This window comes from Pelophylax lessonae, assembly GCF_965119305.1.
Source record: "Pelophylax lessonae genome assembly, chromosome: 4".
Taxonomy (NCBI): domain Eukaryota; kingdom Metazoa; phylum Chordata; class Amphibia; order Anura; family Ranidae; genus Pelophylax; species Pelophylax lessonae.
Window position 1 is genome coordinate 276,012,446 of NC_138771.1, and position 17,091 is coordinate 276,029,536.

Below are 17,091 nucleotides of genomic sequence, written 5' to 3' on the forward strand. Positions count from 1 at the left end.
ATACTGTACATGGACATACTTTTCAGTTAGCCAACATTTCTCTTTCGTTCATTGACAGACACAGCTCCAGAATCTTCTTGACCATTTGGTTATGCTGCCCCCTATAGGAGTAGGACACTAGGCAGGGAAAAACTTTTCACGCCTATGGAGCAGTCCTAGGGGGTATACTCCCACTTTCTGCTATAGGCATTCAGTTTTTTTCTGCCTAGTCAGGAGTAAGGGCCTAGTTCCTTGCTGGGATCTCTGGTCCTAGCATTTTTTTCCTTTTTTTAACAGATTTTTTCCCTCTTTTGTTATTTTCTGTTTCTGTGAGATCTACAATCAACTGCTGGACTGAGCAATGGACTGGATATTCTAGATCCTTATGGTCTCCCCAGTCCAGCCAGCAAACGCATGCAGACCTCAGCTCTGCTCTAGGTTGGCCGCGACATAGCCCCACTGGACGAGGGCTGGCCTGCGAGTTAAACGTCTGGCGAGGGCGCTTACGACCTTGTCCAGGCCTGAGTTGCAGCGTACCTCCTGGCTACAGCACCCCCATTCTGATGGAGAGGTGGTCTGCTTGGAGCAGTGCCCACCTGGTTCCATGGTATGGTAAGTAGTGTTCCCCCTCCCCTGGTGGCCTAAACGGGGTGGACGTGGGCCCCTCCCTTGGACGATCGGATCCCCAGGTTCCCCTCCTTCCCACACAGCGCCCCCCCCATATGTCATGGTCTCCCGTGAACCGTCTCCCATCTGCCTACACCTAGCTCCCCCCTCTTTCCCCCCAAGGGGTGGCCATACCTGTACAGAATCGCCTGTGGGGGTTCGACCATGCGATGGGGGCCTGGCGCGCCGCCGGCAGCCTAACGCGCGGTTTATGGGGGAATTGTCCTTGGGGGGGCTCCTGCTAGGGCCCCCCTTTACTGTGAAAATTTATTTTGGTGTCCCCTGTGGATCCCGGGAGCCACGTGGGCGCCGCTTGTAGCTGCCATTTTGTCGTGGGTGGCGGGCTGTATATACTGTGGCCATGTTCGTGTAGTCCGGTGGTCATTTTCTATGTGGTTTCCCATTGAGTAAAGCGGCGGCCATGTTTTTGGAGCCTTGTGGGTGGTGACTGTGGCGGTGGACCGCTAGTGCTGACTCCTGGACTTCCTCTTTCTCTCTCTCTGATCACGCTCTGCTCTGTGCTGACCGGGGGTGGTGAGTTATTGTGGGTGCCCTAAGCAGATCTCCCTCTCTCTGCTTTAGCAGCGATTTTGCAGTTCTGGGACTTGTAGTGCCACTAGCACGGCGACAAGGGTCATTTAGCACTGTTTTTTTTTTTTTCTTGATTGCCTGTGTGGTCCCCTGGTTAACATGGAGTCCCTGGAGCAAATGTCCCCCCTGATCCTATCTCCGAGGCGGCGGGCCCTTCTGGGTCCATGTCCACTCTGTCTGCAATGGCGGCGGCTCTGGAGTCATTAGTGTCCAAGGCTTATTTGGTCCTGCAAAAAAAGTATCGGCAAAAAGGATCCACCGCCCTCATCTGCCTCCTCTGTCTCCTCAGATTCTGGGTCTGACCTGGCCGCTGCGGATGCGAGTTACCTTGCTGGGTCCACGTCCACGCACCCTAAGTGCTCTGATAGTGAGGATAGTTCCTCTTCCACTACAGCTGTGCATGAAAAAGCTCTGGTGGAGGCACTGCTTGCATCAGTGCAGGAAACTTTAAAAATGGAGGATTAGAGGATACAGCTGCGGCTGCGTCGGTGGCGCCGGTCACCTTTCCTGAAAAGCGGCAAAGGTTTTTCTTTTTCTCGTCTATTTTGACAAAATTGTTGTGAATCAGTGGGGTTACCCTAGACACAATGTGGTGGTTCCTAGGTGTTATGCTACAAGGTACCCCATTAAAGAGTGGACGGTCCCACCTGTGGTGGGTTCCCCGGTCTCTAGGCTGAATAAATCAGCCCCGATTCTGGTGGAGGAGTCTTTCAAAGACCCTTTTGATAGGAAGGCGGAGACCGACACACGTTTACTATGGCCTGTCACAGGAGGGAAGAGTACTCTCCTCCAACAGGCTTCCAGGGGCAAGGAGTCTCGTCGCAGACTTCCCTTTTTCTCGTTTCGCGTTTTTTTTTGTCCCTCAGGGTTTAAAAAAAAAAAAGATCCAAATCCATTTGGAATGTCTCCGGAGGTTCAAAGAGGCCCTGGCTTGGTAACCCGAGAGCAGATCCTTCCAGAGCTGCAGACAAGCCTTCTTCTACCTGAAGGGGTGCCCTCACCAGTATCTGGAGTGCGGGGACATCTTCATTTTTTTTTTTTTTTTCCTCGTTTTAATTCAACACAGGTGGGTCCACGAGCTGATTTAGTCCGGCTACAAGATCAAGTTTCAGTCTTATCCTCCAGAGAGGTTTTTTCCTTCCAACCTGCGTTTGTCCCCAAACCGTTTGCGTGGTCTCGTTGAGGCGGTACAAGATTTGCTACTGCAAGGGGGGATTGTACCAGTTCCAAAATCGGAATGTTTGGGGGTTTTTTTTTTTCAAACAGTTTACAGTTCCCAGGAAGGAGGGCAAAGTTTGTCCAATCCTGGATCTTCAAATCCCTGAACCACTTTGTGTGGGTACAGAAGTTCCGGATGTAGTCCATCCGTTTGGTAGTGGCATCCCTTCATCAAGGGGATCTTCGGTAGTGGCATCCTTTCATCAAGGGGGATCTTCTGGCCTCTATCTATATAAAGGACGCTTACCTCCATATCCCGATATATGTCGGACATCAGAGCTTTCTCCGCCTTGCCCTGGGTGAGGAGTATTATCAATTTGTGGCTTTACCCTTTGGTCTCTCCTCAGCTCCTCGGGTGTTCACGGCCCCAGTGTTAGGCTGTTTTGGAGTCTCGGCGTTAAAGCCCGGATCTCGTAGTGGACCTCAGGTCTGTGTTGATGCAATCTCTGATCCCTTGGATGCGGAGCTCCACTTTTGCTATTTGTTTACATTTGGGCAACATACGTCATATCCTCTTCCGGTTTATGACGTGTATTTCCGGTCTTCTATTACCATAACGAAAATGGCCGAAAGGGAACTTCCGGTCATTGATTCAACTATATTTATAGGTGGCGTCAGCACGCCGCCCGTACCTTTGAAAAAATCATCTTTGATGAAACTAGTCAGGTCACGGCGTGCTGACGTCACACCCACCTACTTGTTGGGAAGGACGGGCGAGCGGAGCCGTCCGGCCGGCGGCTGTTACCTCCCTCCAACCCCTCTCATCCACGTTCCTTGTCGTCTGATATTTGTAAGTGCAATACATTTTTGTGTCAATAAATAGTCGTTGGATTTTATGCTATGGCTCTCCCCTCCTCATTTCTTGGGTAACCTGCATCCCTCCCTGAGTCTGGTTGACGAGCGCTATCAGGAGTGTTGTCCAGCGTCACTTTGAACCCCCGCTCAATTAATATCTGGAGCTGGTAAGAGTACCCATTCTCACTGGTGCCCTTTAGGTTCTATTATACGTCTACCTTCTAGTCTATCTGGTAAGCGGTTTATCTCACTACCTGTTTAAACTTCTTGGTACAGTCTATAAGGGAACCTACCCTCTTCGGTGGTGGCTGTCACTATTCACCACTATTGGATTTTTAGTTATCACTATTTGGGTGTTATCATCGTTTGTTTTGTGGTTTTACGCTATGGCGTTTGCCTTTTTTTCCCTCATTTAAACGTATCCCTGGACACCTGCATCACCACGGTACGGGTTGCTGCCTTCTGAGGTCTGTGGATTCGGTTCCCATTATTTTGGCTACAGTATCTGCTACTTCTGGTAAGCGGTACCCGCACAAGTTATAACGCAATTTTTTCCATTTTTGTTACTGGTTTACACTATGGTGTTGTTTTTCTCCTTCTATTCACATACCACTGAGGAGATTTACATCGGAGCCCTATGAAGCTTGCTGTGTTCCACATTTGAAGACTCTGCCTTTAAATTTCTTGGCTCTTTAATGATTGGAATCTGGTAAGCGGTACCTGCACAAGGGTCATCATTTTTCCCTCTTATTTATGGACATTCACATGGACTGTTTCATTTGTTAGCGCAGCTTTATTTATATATTTTCTTCTTGGGGTGTCAGTCGCACTTGAAGATGCTGCTTTGCTTTTTTGAATTAGCGCAGTTGTTTTTTCTCCTTTATTTCACCTGTTTGACTTTCAATTGCTGCTTTTTCATGGATATTTTTGATTATAGGGCCTCTAAGGTGGTCAACACCGATGGGGTATTCGAATCTTTTACTTCAGATGATTTTGACATGAGTGGTCTGTTCATGAGGCTTAAAAATTTAATGGTGTCTGAAGTACATACCCAGTGGGACATAGTTTTTCTTGAAACTTATGTTAAGAGAACTATGGTGCCCAGGAGTCTGAGGTGGGAGGTATGTCCCCAGTCAGATGAGGGTGAGCTTGAAGAATGGCACAGATACTTCAATGAGGCAGGGGTTAATTTTTTGAGATTCCTCATATCCCGTAAAAATGCCAAATTAACTAGGCTGGATGGGGAAATCAAAATTGTTAAAGAGAAATTAGTCCCTCATATGACTAGCGAAGCCTATAAGGCCGCGTCGGCTGATCTATTGAAGCTCCTCCAAAAGGAAGAGAGAGAGCAAAAAATTAAAAAACGTAAAAAGTTCAATCGTGACTTACAGGACTATCAGTCAAGTGCAGTCTTTGAGTGGCAAAAGAAATTGTTGGGTGACCAAGAGCAACCTGATGATGCAATGGAAGTTTCAACTAACCCCCCAAGAGTTGCTTTTAATGGCCCACCTCAAACCAATAATAATGGTCCCAAAACAAACAAAAAGGGACCTCGGCCTAATGGTCGACGTCTCTCATATAAATCACCACATAGGGGCCCCAATGTTGCTAATAACAAACCCACTGGGAATCAATCTAAACCTAATAATCAGTTTTCCGGACAGGGTCAACAAGGCGACTGGCAACGCGGTAGAGACCGCAACCAGCATGGAGGGTATGGTTATCCCAACTATCCCCATACTCCTCAATGGAGGAGAGGACCAGACAACTTTGCGGAACCAGGATATTATTACCCTAATCCCCATTGTCCAGAACCTGACCAATATAGACCACCACACTGGCGGCAGTATTACAGTCCCCCTAGATCCCAACCATATTGGTATGATCCAGGTTACAATCGTCCACCAGGGCCTGCAAGGGAACCTCAGAATTCTAGAAGAGACCATCCTCCCCCTAGACAAGAGGGCTATCAGTATAATGTACCGGTTAATAACCGATTCTACCCGCTTAAGGACAATGAGGCCCCTGAAGAAGTGGAAACATCTCAACCACCCAATAGTACACATACAGTAAGAGAGGTGGCCTTGGAGAACCCTAACTCTGAGACCCTAGTAGGTCAAAGCTATCCTGGTTGGGGTTTTCCCAAGGCCAATCAAGGCATCAAGCGCCCAGCCGAGCCTCAAGAGGATGTCGGGGAGGCAGGCGCATTAAATCAAAAAAAATCCAAAACGTAGAGGGTGCAGGTATCTTTAACCTCAGCAAGGTCACCCTTAGCAGTGCTGAGATTCAAATTTTAGATAAAGGCCTTAAATTCGCACCCCCACAACGCCTTAATAAATTCCAAACATACATGGATGTACACAAGTTTGTGAGGAAAATGAGTGTAAAAAGATACATGATGAGTAATCCAATTAGCCAACAAACGAATGTACCCCGGCAATATCAGCATTCCGGGTTATCAAATGCATCTGTTTTTAACCCGCCAGGATCTTTAGCACCATCTCTGAAAGTTTTCAGGGATGTGGTGCTTAGAGATCTGGATCGCATTCAAGTGCATAAAACTTCTCTACCCACTAATTTACAGACCGGATTAGATTCCCTATGTAATAATAAAAACTTGGTGATCAGGCCTGCCGACAAAGGCGGTGGGATAGCTGTCCTGGATAGGGACGACTATATGGCAGAAATGTATAGACTATTGAGTGATGGTCAGACTTATGTCACACTGCCCTCTGACCCTAAGATCAAATATAAAAAGGAGTTGGTAAACATAGTTGAAGATGGTTACCAAAGAGGCATACTCAACAAAAAGGAGAGGGCCTATCTTGTCCCAAAATGTCCCCGGACTCCGGTGATTTACTGCCTCCCTAAACTGCATAAGAGTCTGACTTCCCCCCCGGGTCGTCCCATCGTCAGTGGTATAGACTCTGTGACGTCCCGGGTGGGGAAGTATATTGACTCTTATCTGCAGCCTCTGGTCCAAAAGACCCCATCGTACATTAAGGACACTACACATGTCCTTAATTTACTATCTGGACTGACTCCCACTGCTGACCTATGGATGGTAACAGCGGACGTATCTTCACTGTATACCGTCATTCCACATCACTTGGGTCTTAATGCAGTGGGAATGTTTCTAGACAGAGACTCCTCTATACCTGACCAACAGATCTCACTCATTATGAGACTTTTGGAATTCGCCACCCATCACAACTATTTTTGGTTTGATGGGAGGTTCTATCGCCAGACGACAGGTGTGGCAATGGGTGCTAAGTATGCCCCCTCCCTTGCCAACTTGTTTATGGCACAGTGGGAGGAGGATGTCATCTATGCCCACCATAGGCCTCAGTTGAGGTTGTGGGCCAGGTACATAGATGATGTCCTCCTCCTCTGGGATGGTCATCATCGTGACCTGGTAGCTTTTATGGAGATGCTGAATTCCAACTCAAGAGGGATCCAACTTAATTATGAATGTAGTCAATCTACTATTAACTTTCTTGACATTACCATAACTGTGAGGGATAACTGTTTTTTCACCTCTACCTACTTTAAATCGACGGACAGAAATTCATACATTCCCGTCGACAGCTGTCACCATGACCCTTGGCTAAAGGCTGTGCCAAAGGGACAATATCTCCGCATCAGGAGGAATTGTTCCAGTCATCAGGTTTTTCTTTCTCAGTCTGAGGTTTTAACCAAGAGATTTCTTGAGAAGGGATATGATCATGAATTTCTCCTGAAAACACTCTTGGAGGTACAGCAAAAAGATAGAGCTTCACTCTTGAAACCACGGGAAGTGGAAGATAATACAGTTTCCAGCGTGCCCGCTGCTCCCTTTATTACCACCTTTTCCAGTCAACACATGGTCATTAAAAACTTAATACGCCGACACTGGCATATTTTAAATAATGACCCTGTTCTAGGCACAACCCTACCTGAGAAACCTAGGGTTGTTTTCAAGGGTGCACTATCCTTAAGACATAGTCTGGCCCCCAATGTGCTGGAACCCCCCAAACCTAGGAGTACTTTCCTAGACCAGCTCACTGGTTATTACAAATGTAATAGGTGCCAGATATGTTCTTTGAATTCAATACGGACACGTAATACTAAATCCTTCACTTCACATAGTACTGGCAAGCCACATGACATTGAGCCTTTCATTTCGTGCACTACCAAGGGAGTTGTCTATCTGCTTCAATGCCCTTGTGGCTATCAATACATAGGCAGAACCAAACGCCCTATGAATGTCAGACTCAATGAACATGTGGCAAACATTCGAAAATCATTTCCGAAGCACTCGGTATCGAAACATTATGCCCAGGCCCACAATAGTGATCCCAAGAATACACTATTTCTGGGAATTGACAAGTTTACCCCACACTGGCGGGGTGAACCTCTCAAGAGGGGTATTTCCCGCCTTGAGATGGCCTGGATATATAGGGTCAAAACATACACACCTTTTGGCTTGAATGTTGACACAGAGATCAACGCATTCATTGATAACTCCTGAGCTGATTAGGATTTTCAAAGAATAATTACCTTTTTGGTCTGTGAATTTTTAGTTTCTTTTTAGGGGACAATACGTTCTGTATAGGTGCTTTTTATGTACTTTTTTAATATGTTGCAATGCATTTTTTAATTAATTTAGTGATTTTAGTTTTAGCTTTTCATTTGTATTGTATTTAGGAATCCATGACCGGAATATCCTATTTTAATTACTCAGTTATAATATTATTTATATCATTTTAATTTTTCATTGGCCGATGAGATGGCATTTTTGACAAATCTGCCATCTGGGGCTGTTTTGGAGTCTCGGCGCTAAAGCCCGGATCTCGTAGTGGACCTCAGGTCTGTGTTGATGCAATCTCTGATCCCTTGGATGCGGAGCTCCACTTTTGCTATTTGTTTACATTTGGGCAACATACGTCATATCCTCTTCCGGTTTATGACGTGTATTTCCGGTCTTCTATTACCATAACGAAAATGGCCGAAAGGGAACTTCCGGTCATTGATTCAACTATATTTATAGGTGGCGTCAGCACGCCGCCCGTACCTTTGAAAAAATCATCTTTGATGAAACTAGTCAGGTCACGGCGTGCTGACGTCACACCCACCTACTTGTTGTGAAGGATGGGCGAGCGGAGCCGTCCGGCCGGCGGCTGTTACCTCCCTCCAACCCCTCTCATCCACGTTCCTTGTCGTCTGATATTTGTAAGTGCAATACATTTTTGTGTCAATAAATAGTCGTTGGATTTTATGCTATGGCTCTCCCCTCCTCATTTCTTGGGTAACCTGCATCCCTCCCTGAGTCTGGTTGACGAGCGCTATCAGGAGTGTTGTCCAGCGTCACTTTGAACCCCCGCTCAATTAATATCTGGAGCTGGTAAGAGTACCCATTCTCACTGGTGCCCTTTAGGTTCTATTATACGTCTACCTTCTAGTCTATCTGGTAAGCGGTTTATCTCACTACCTGTTTAAACTTCTTGGTACAGTCTATAAGGGAACCTACCCTCTTCGGTGGTGGCTGTCACTATTCACCACTATTGGATTTTTAGTTATCACTATTTGGGTGTTATCATCGTTTGTTTTGTGGTTTTACGCTATGGCGTTTGCCTTTTTTTCCCTCATTTAAACGTATCCCTGGACACCTGCATCACCACGGTACGGGTTGCTGCCTTCTGAGGTCTGTGGATTCGGTTCCCATTATTTTGGCTACAGTATCTGCTACTTCTGGTAAGCGGTACCCGCACAAGTTATAACGCAATTTTTTCCATTTTTGTTACTGGTTTACACTATGGTGTTGTTTTTCTCCTTCTATTCACATACCACTGAGGAGATTTACATCGGAGCCCTATGAAGCTTGCTGTGTTCCACATTTGAAGACTCTGCCTTTAAATTTCTTGGCTCTTTAATGATTGGAATCTGGTAAGCGGTACCTGCACAAGGGTCATCATTTTTCCCTCTTATTTATGGACATTCACATGGACTGTTTCATTTGTTAGCGCAGCTTTATTTATATATTTTCTTCTTGGGGTGTCAGTCGCACTTGAAGCTGCTGCTTTGCTTTTTTGAATTAGCGCAGTTGTTTTTTTCTCCTTTATTTTAGCATTGTTGTAACAGTGGGGGATTTCGGTGCTGGGGTCTTATTCTACGAGCAGAATCTCTACATGACAACCTGGACATCACTGTGCGGGCAACCTGGACATCACTGTGTGGACTCTGCAGGAGTTCGGATGGACTCTGTCCACCAAGTTGGATTATCTGGGTCTAGCTCTGGACTCGGCTCCAGCTAGGGTGTTTCTCCCGCTGGACAGGCCCTAGAACAGGGGTAGTGAATTAAAATTCAAGGAGGTCCGTTCACTAAAATTTTCTTCTGGCCGAGGTCCGAATCTCAAGCATGTGCCATGAAAGATTGTACGCTTCTACTTTCCTTTTTTTGGCACAGCCACGCTCTATGATGCTTTTCTTACTGTTTTCTCCACACGCTCTGGTAATACTCTGTAACTGTCCCCAATAGTGTACCCCCTTACATCAGGTGCCCCTACCAGAGTGATTCATTACATTGGGTCCCCCCATAAAACAGTTGCCACTGTCAGGGTACCCCCTTATGAGATGTCCCCATCAGAGTGCCCCCCTTACATCAGGTTTCTTCACAAGGCCCCCTTACATTAGGTGCCATCATCAGAGCGCCCCCTTACATCATTTGTACCCATCGAATAAGGTTAGAGCGCTCCTTTACATCAGGTGTCCTCATCAGAGTGCCCCCTTACATCAGGTGGGGCCATCACAGTGCCACCTTAGATCCGGTATTCAGATCAGTGTGCCCCCTTACATCAGGTGTCCTCATCAGAGTGCCCCCTTAACATATGCCCATCAGTGCAATCCCACTAACATAATATGTGCCTATCAGCATGCCCCTTATTTTATGTTAAGGGGCACTCTGATGGGTACATTTTATGTTAAAGAGGTTGTAAACCTCAGAAAAAAAAACCTAGAAGACAAAGGCATAATGAGCTAGTACTAATTATGAAATACTTACCTTAGAACGAAGCCCCCGCATCGCCGCTCGCTCACTTGTAACATGGCTGACATGTTCAGCCGTCTTACTTCGAGTTCGCGTCATCTGGCCACCTGATTGGCCAGAGCAGTGATGACGTCACTCCTGTGCATGCGCGCGGGAGCCGCCAATCATGGCACAGGGCACACGGGTTCATTCAAAACGCATGTGCTGATAACATCAAACGGTGCAAGTTTAGGAGATATTTACAGTACCTATAGGTAAGCTTTATTATAGGCTTACCTTTAGATAAAAACACTACTTGGGGGTTTACAACCACTTTAAGGGGCATGCTGATGGACACATTTTGCTGTACCCATCAGTGTGCCCCTTAACATAAAATAGGGGGGAAGAAAACAATGACTACACTTAAGATTGAGATAGGAGAAAAAAGTACTATAGCAAGCTGACAATTAGTTAGCATTTTGATCTTTTCAATGCCTCCTGCAACCATCACACACAGCAGACATAGCAGGCACCAGATGTAGGGTTTACACAGGTTTAGACAGGTTCAGACATTGATCTCCCATCAATCAGCAGCAGTGATCACTGCTTATTACCTCCTTCACAGTGATCACTGCTGCTACATCTCTCCCCACTCAGTGATCATAGTTTTCCTATGCTGTAAAAATAGTGACCTATTTATACACTCCACCTTGTTCTACTGCACTCCCTGCTTCCTCCTACTCCGTCCTTGCCACTCATCACCTCTCTCTCTTCGCACATGCCTTACATAGACAGGAGGACAGGAGGCACAGTAGCTCTGAATAGATGACGGAAGCTGCAAGCTGGTGATTGGTTGCTTGGACTGCCCTTTATCTTAGCAACCAATCACTGGCTTGTTTAGCTTCCGCCCTCGCTCCAGAATTGTCCCTGCCTCCCACTGTTGGCTCTGTGAAGATGAAAGCGAAAGCGTGACAGCAGAGAGAAGAACAGGCATCTAAATGGCGTGACCGCTGTGGGCCGGGTGAGAGAGTGATTGGGGCCGGACCTGGCCCGCAGGCCGCCATTTAGTGATGCCTGCTCTAGAAGCTGCAGGATGCCATTCGACTTCTGTTGTCCAGCAGTTGGTCGTCTCTCAGGACTTGCATGCGGGTGCTGGGTCTGATGGTGTCTACCATAGAGGCGGTTCCGTTTGCACAATTCCACATGAGAACTCTGCAGAGAGAGATTCTTGCCAAGTGGGACAAGAATCCACAGTCTTTAGACAATCTGATCCTGTGGTGCTGGGGTACGAAAGGGTTCCTGATTTGGTGGCTTCGCTCTCCGGCTCTTCAACAGGGAAAATCCTTCCTTCCCCTGTACAGATTAAATCGGACAATGCCACAGCCGTGGCATATGTCAATCACCATGGAGGCACAAAAAGTGTCCTAGCGGCTTGGTGTGAGTCTTTGGGGGTTTCTCCCCCTTTTCGGTGGCTCGAATTTTGGCGTTCCTCCAAAGTGGTGTGGAACAGCGCCTGGCCTTGGGTACCATCAAGGGCCAGGTTTCGGCCTTGGCGAATATTCTTTCAATGTCCTTTGGCTACTCATTCCTTGGTTTGCACATTTGTTCAGGGGGTTCGCCACTTGTCTTCACCTGTGCAGTCTCCGTTGCCTCCGTGGGACCTCAATTTGGTACTGTCGGTTCTTCAGAAACCGCCCTTTTGAAAATATTTACAAGATTCCTCTGCTTACATTGCTCCAGAAGGTAGCCTTCTTGGTGGCGATTTCTTCCCCACGCAGGGCGTACGAGCTAGCAGATTTGTCTTGTTGTTAACCTTATTTGGTGGCTCACAGAGATAAAGTGGTGCTTCACCCTTGTCAGTCGTTCCTTTCTAAGGTTGCCTCTGGTTTCCATCTTAAGGAAGACATTGTGTTGCCTTCCCTGTGTCCTAAGCCTAAGCATCCTAAGGAGATTGCCTTGCATTCTCTGGATGTGGTTCAGGCGATCAGGCGAGTCATTTAGGAAATCAGACTCACTTTTTGTCCTTACGAATGGACCTCGCAAGGGGTTAGCTGGGTCTGCCGTGACCATTTCCAGATGGATCAGACATATGGTAGGGCAGGCCTATTCAATCAAGGGTCAGGATCCTCCTTTAACTGTTATGACTCATACTACGTGGGCGCTTAGTGCCTCCGGGGCCTTCCGCCATCAGGCGTCAGTGATGCAGATTTGCATGGCGGCCACTTGGCCGTCTGTGCACACTTTCACAAAATTTTACAAAGTAGATGCTGCTTTTGGCCGCAGGGATTTACAGGCTACTGGTTGAGAAGACTTGGTCCTCTTTGAGAGTGTATAGTTTTCAGGTGTGCTCCAGTTGCTCCTGGTTGAGCTCCATGTTACCTGGTTGGCTAGGTTTAGCCATTGGGAATTTTTTTCTGCTGTGTTTTTTCCCACCGGTCAAGAAGATTTTGGAGCTGTGTCCGTCAATGAACAAAAGAGAAAATTGGATTTTTGTCTTACCATAAAATCCTTTTTCCATCCGTCTGGAGGATTGGATCTATGGAAGATCGGATGAAAATGGACTGCCTGTCTGTTTTCATCCAATCTCCCATAGAGGAGAGCGTGGATGTGACGGCTCGTCTCTGCAAAGTAAGCGGAGACAGAGCTGTCATCTGCCTGCTCAGCGGGGATTGGCGGATCGATCCCCGCTGAGCAAAAGGGAGTCCGCTGGGCGGAAAGCCTGTGTGAAAGGACCCTAAGGCTAGGTTTACATTAGTGTGAAATGGCAGCACACTTGGGTTGCTGCCTGTTTGTTCAAATGTTAAAGTGCATTGTAGTAGGGCAGCCAATTCAATTTAAACCTACCACATCTGACCTTGACCTTTTTTTTTTTTTTTTTTTTTTTTAAATTGCGCCTCACCAAAACACATGACATTTGATTTTGCGTGCATTCCATTCTTGCATTGCACAGATCTAAAACTGGCATAAGGGCTCGTTTACCCTTTTTTTTTTTTCATTGCACTTTGACATTAGTTGACCTTTGTTGTTTTTTCATGTGTTCACCCTATTGCCTGTGTCATCACTTCCTTCTCTCTTTTGTGGATTGTGTTATGTTTATGTGCATAACATAAAAAAAGAAGACATGCTGCAGATTTCTCCAGAACTCTGCACTGCACTGTACTTGAGACCAATGTTTTAGTATAAACGGAAAGCTCCAGTGCTTTTATTTGTGCCCCTGCAGAAAGCTGTGGTTTTTGGAGCAGAAAAACGAAGGTATCTGCACTTAGTGTGAACAAGCACTCAGATGAAACACAAGTTTAACACATTTATCTGAAAGAGTACATATAAATTAGATTAGAATAGAAGACCCATTTATACACAGTTGTCTTATTCATTCTTGAAGTTTAGGCATGTACAATATTTTACCTTCACTCTCTAATGACTGTATTCTGATCAGACATTATATCCCCCCCTGTCTGACAACCAGCCTATCTGTCATTTTTTCCAACTGATCCCTTGAAGCATTGCCTTCTGTCGTTTTTTTTTTTTTTAAGTTGTAAAGTTTTTTTTTTTTCTTTTTTTTTACTTGAAAGGCCAGCACCTACTCCTCATTCTTTCTCTCTCACTTAAAGAGGAACTAAACCCTCCTATCCTTTTCAGCCCAGGAAGCTGCCATCTTAGCCTCTGCTCTTCAACTGCCTTGGTGCTGCACATATGATCAGTTATGACACCAGCCACTTGATGGTTTGACAGTTTGGTTGGGTACACAAGCAGATGTGACAGCATTCCTGGCATGCCGGTAATGTGACTGTTTTTGAACCTGTTAAATTGATGGGTCTAGTTCTGCTTTAGTATAAGTGGACCTCTGCAACTATTCACTGGAACAGCATGAAGTCTATAGTACCTGTAAATGGGAATCTTCTCCTGTATCATGATTATACCTTTTCAGACTACCAATAAAAAGAGTTTTGATGGACTAATGCAGTGGCCAGATGCAGCCCTTTTTCTTGCCTTTATTTGACCCTTGGGGGAGGACATAGGAAGTTTCAGCTAGCAAGACTGTGGCAAAATTAATAGGTGTTTCTTCCCCTATTAAACAGATATAACAAAACGCTTTCAACTACATGTTTATTACACCAAAAGGGTACAAATATGAGAAGTTTTTTTTTTTGTGGTGGTTTACATACACTTTAAGTCAGGGCTCGACAAACCACCAGGCACCAGATTACATTGGCGACTAGAATTAGCGGCCTGGCGGTGTCTTATCCCCATGTGGTCCCCCCGCTGATGCATGGACTAAGATGCCGCACCGGCCGGTAATTGACGCCTTGGCTTTGTGGCCTGCTGGAGCGAGATGGACAGCACGATCTGTTGACTGAGGGTAATCCCTTACGTTGCTTTCACTGGCTGGGGAACTGGCACCCACTACTGGTGGCCAGGGCTGTGACAAGCATTCACTGACAACCCTGAGGGTTTCCCCTGCCTGCTCTTACTGCCCGACAGCTGAGAAGAGATTGAAAGTGTTGAAGGCAAACTTTCCATAACTGCGAATGGACAGAGTGTGGGGCAGCTAGTTGGAACGGCTTCAGTTCTATTCACACATCCCTCACCCACAAAGACAGAAATCGTTTTCCATTCATTTTTTTTTTTTTTTTTTTTACATTCATTTTCTTTTTCATTTTACGTTTGCACTTCCTGCCTTGCCACAGCTGCCACACAGCCGAAGGCCCCTTTCACACAGGCTGTCTGATGAGGTACACTTGTCAGTTTTTCAGGCGAACCAGATCGGACCCTTCAGTCTCCTCCTATGGAGCGGTGGATTTCAGCGGACACAAAAACGGATGGATAGTGGTCCTATTTTCCGGATCAGATGGCATTGGATGGAAACAGACAGGCGGCCATTTCCGTCCAGTTGCCCCATAGAGGAGAGTGTGATTGTGTCTGTGTTCCCTCTGCATATTGGGCAGACACGGATCTGTCATCCTCCTACTCAGCAGGGATCAGCGGAAAGATCCCCAACTGAGCAAGCTGATTGCGCTTATTGGAGGTGCCCGTGTGAAAGGGGCCTAAAGTGGCATGAGTCAGTGGATCTTCTATAGCCCCCACCTTGCTGCACTGTCCTTCTCTAGTGAGCCGGTGGCCACCACACCATCAAGCCTAGTACACACGGGCCAAATGCCATCAGGCGGTTTAATGAATATTTGGCCCGTGTGTATGGCAGCTGGTTCAACAGAAGCCAGAAAACCGGAAAAACAGCAGCCGACTGACTCCCGATCAGCGATGAGAGCGCTGACTGGAGTGTTCTGGTGGAGGGGCCATCCCCTGGTCAAAACACAGTAGCTCAGCGGGGGAGATCACTGTACTAACATCAGATTGTTATAGTATAGCGGCTTCGACCTGACCTGGTATTTTTTTTCGTTCAGCTTTACATGCATATGGTGGCCAGGTGACAGACAGGCTGTGATGCTGCCTTACTGCTTTGGGCCTGTGTCCTACTTGTGATGCCTTCGACTGCGTTGCATAAAGTGCCACCCCCTGCACCCCTGCCATGTATCCCAGGTTCCATGGGCCTGGGACCGGCATCGCAGGTGCCGCAGGGTAGATCTGGTTCCTGACCCAGAAGCAATGTGTATGACGTCATTTCCAGATTCTGGTTCAGTTTTCCCGGCCAGCAAGGCCCAGGAAAGAATGTAATGCAGTGCGATCTGCATTACATTCAGTGGACCACAGGGGAGCCATGCACATGTATGCACGTACAAACAAACGCACGCGTTGGGGCACCTACGCATAAAAAAACGTTGATAGCGATACACATTACATATTGCCATGCACAAACTGGCTCCTAGATTTAAAACAAATTTGTCAAGCCCTGCTTTAAGTGACTGCTAATGTTATCGCAAACAAAAATAAAATAGGGCTTTTGTTTAGATGAAATCCTTAGGTTTTACCTTTCAGTCTGTATCTTGTACTACAAAATTGAAACGGGCCTTATTTTATGTTCCTTTTGCTCTAGTTGTCCTTTATCAGTCGTTTGATGATTTTGCCTTGTTAAAGCAGAGTGCCACCCTAAAAATGAAGTTTGCACCGTCCGTTAGCTTAAAAACACCTGCAAAAGAATTGGATAATTAACTTTTTTTTTTTGTTTCACTTTTTAATTAAAATATACTTACCTTCCTTCCTCTTCCTCCCTCTGCAGACACGGTGCACGACGTCACTTCCTCCTTGCATTGACTCCTGGGACATGAACGTCATCAATCCCAGGTGTCAATGCGCCTGCACCGGAGTCACTCGTCACTTCCGGTGCAGGCGCGTCATTCCCTGCTGAACAGCTTCTGGGGATGCCCAGAAGCTGTGCAGGGATGACGCGCCTGCCCTGGAAGTGACGAGCAGGGCATTCTGGGACTCCGACGTTACCGAAGAGGACACGTAGAGGGATGCTCCGGCTTTAGCTGCACACACCTGAGATGGCAGCGCTGGACAAGACATTTTCAAGGTAAGTATTTCTTCTTACAGGTAAGTGAAGCAGGGGACAGTTCAGAGGCTATCGTTGCTTAAATGCACTAGCCCGGACTGTCCCAGGGGTATTTTTAGCTTAAAAACATTTTTTTGCCCGGAACTCCGCTTTAATCTTGTTGTAGTATTGGGAAGTGGTTTTCTTTATGCATGCCTTGTTAACTCTTAAACTGGTCCTGTCCTGTACTGTGCATTCTGAAATGTGATAGTGGTGGTGGTATTCTGCTTGTTTCTACAGTGATTATTTTTCTTAATTGTTAAATAATACTTATAATCCTGCTCATCATAATCCAGGTGCTCAGCCAGTATAACACATTTTTACTGTAGCAAGGCCATATTGCCATTCT

The 17,091-nt window shown here is 46.5% G+C and overlaps 1 protein-coding gene across 2 annotated transcripts in view; it reads left to right on the top strand.

Moving 5' to 3' along the window:
• The window catches only part of EEA1 (early endosome antigen 1), a 221,613-nt gene that overhangs the window by 39,530 nt on the left and 164,992 nt on the right, over positions 1 to 17,091 (top strand). The window lies entirely within an intron of this gene.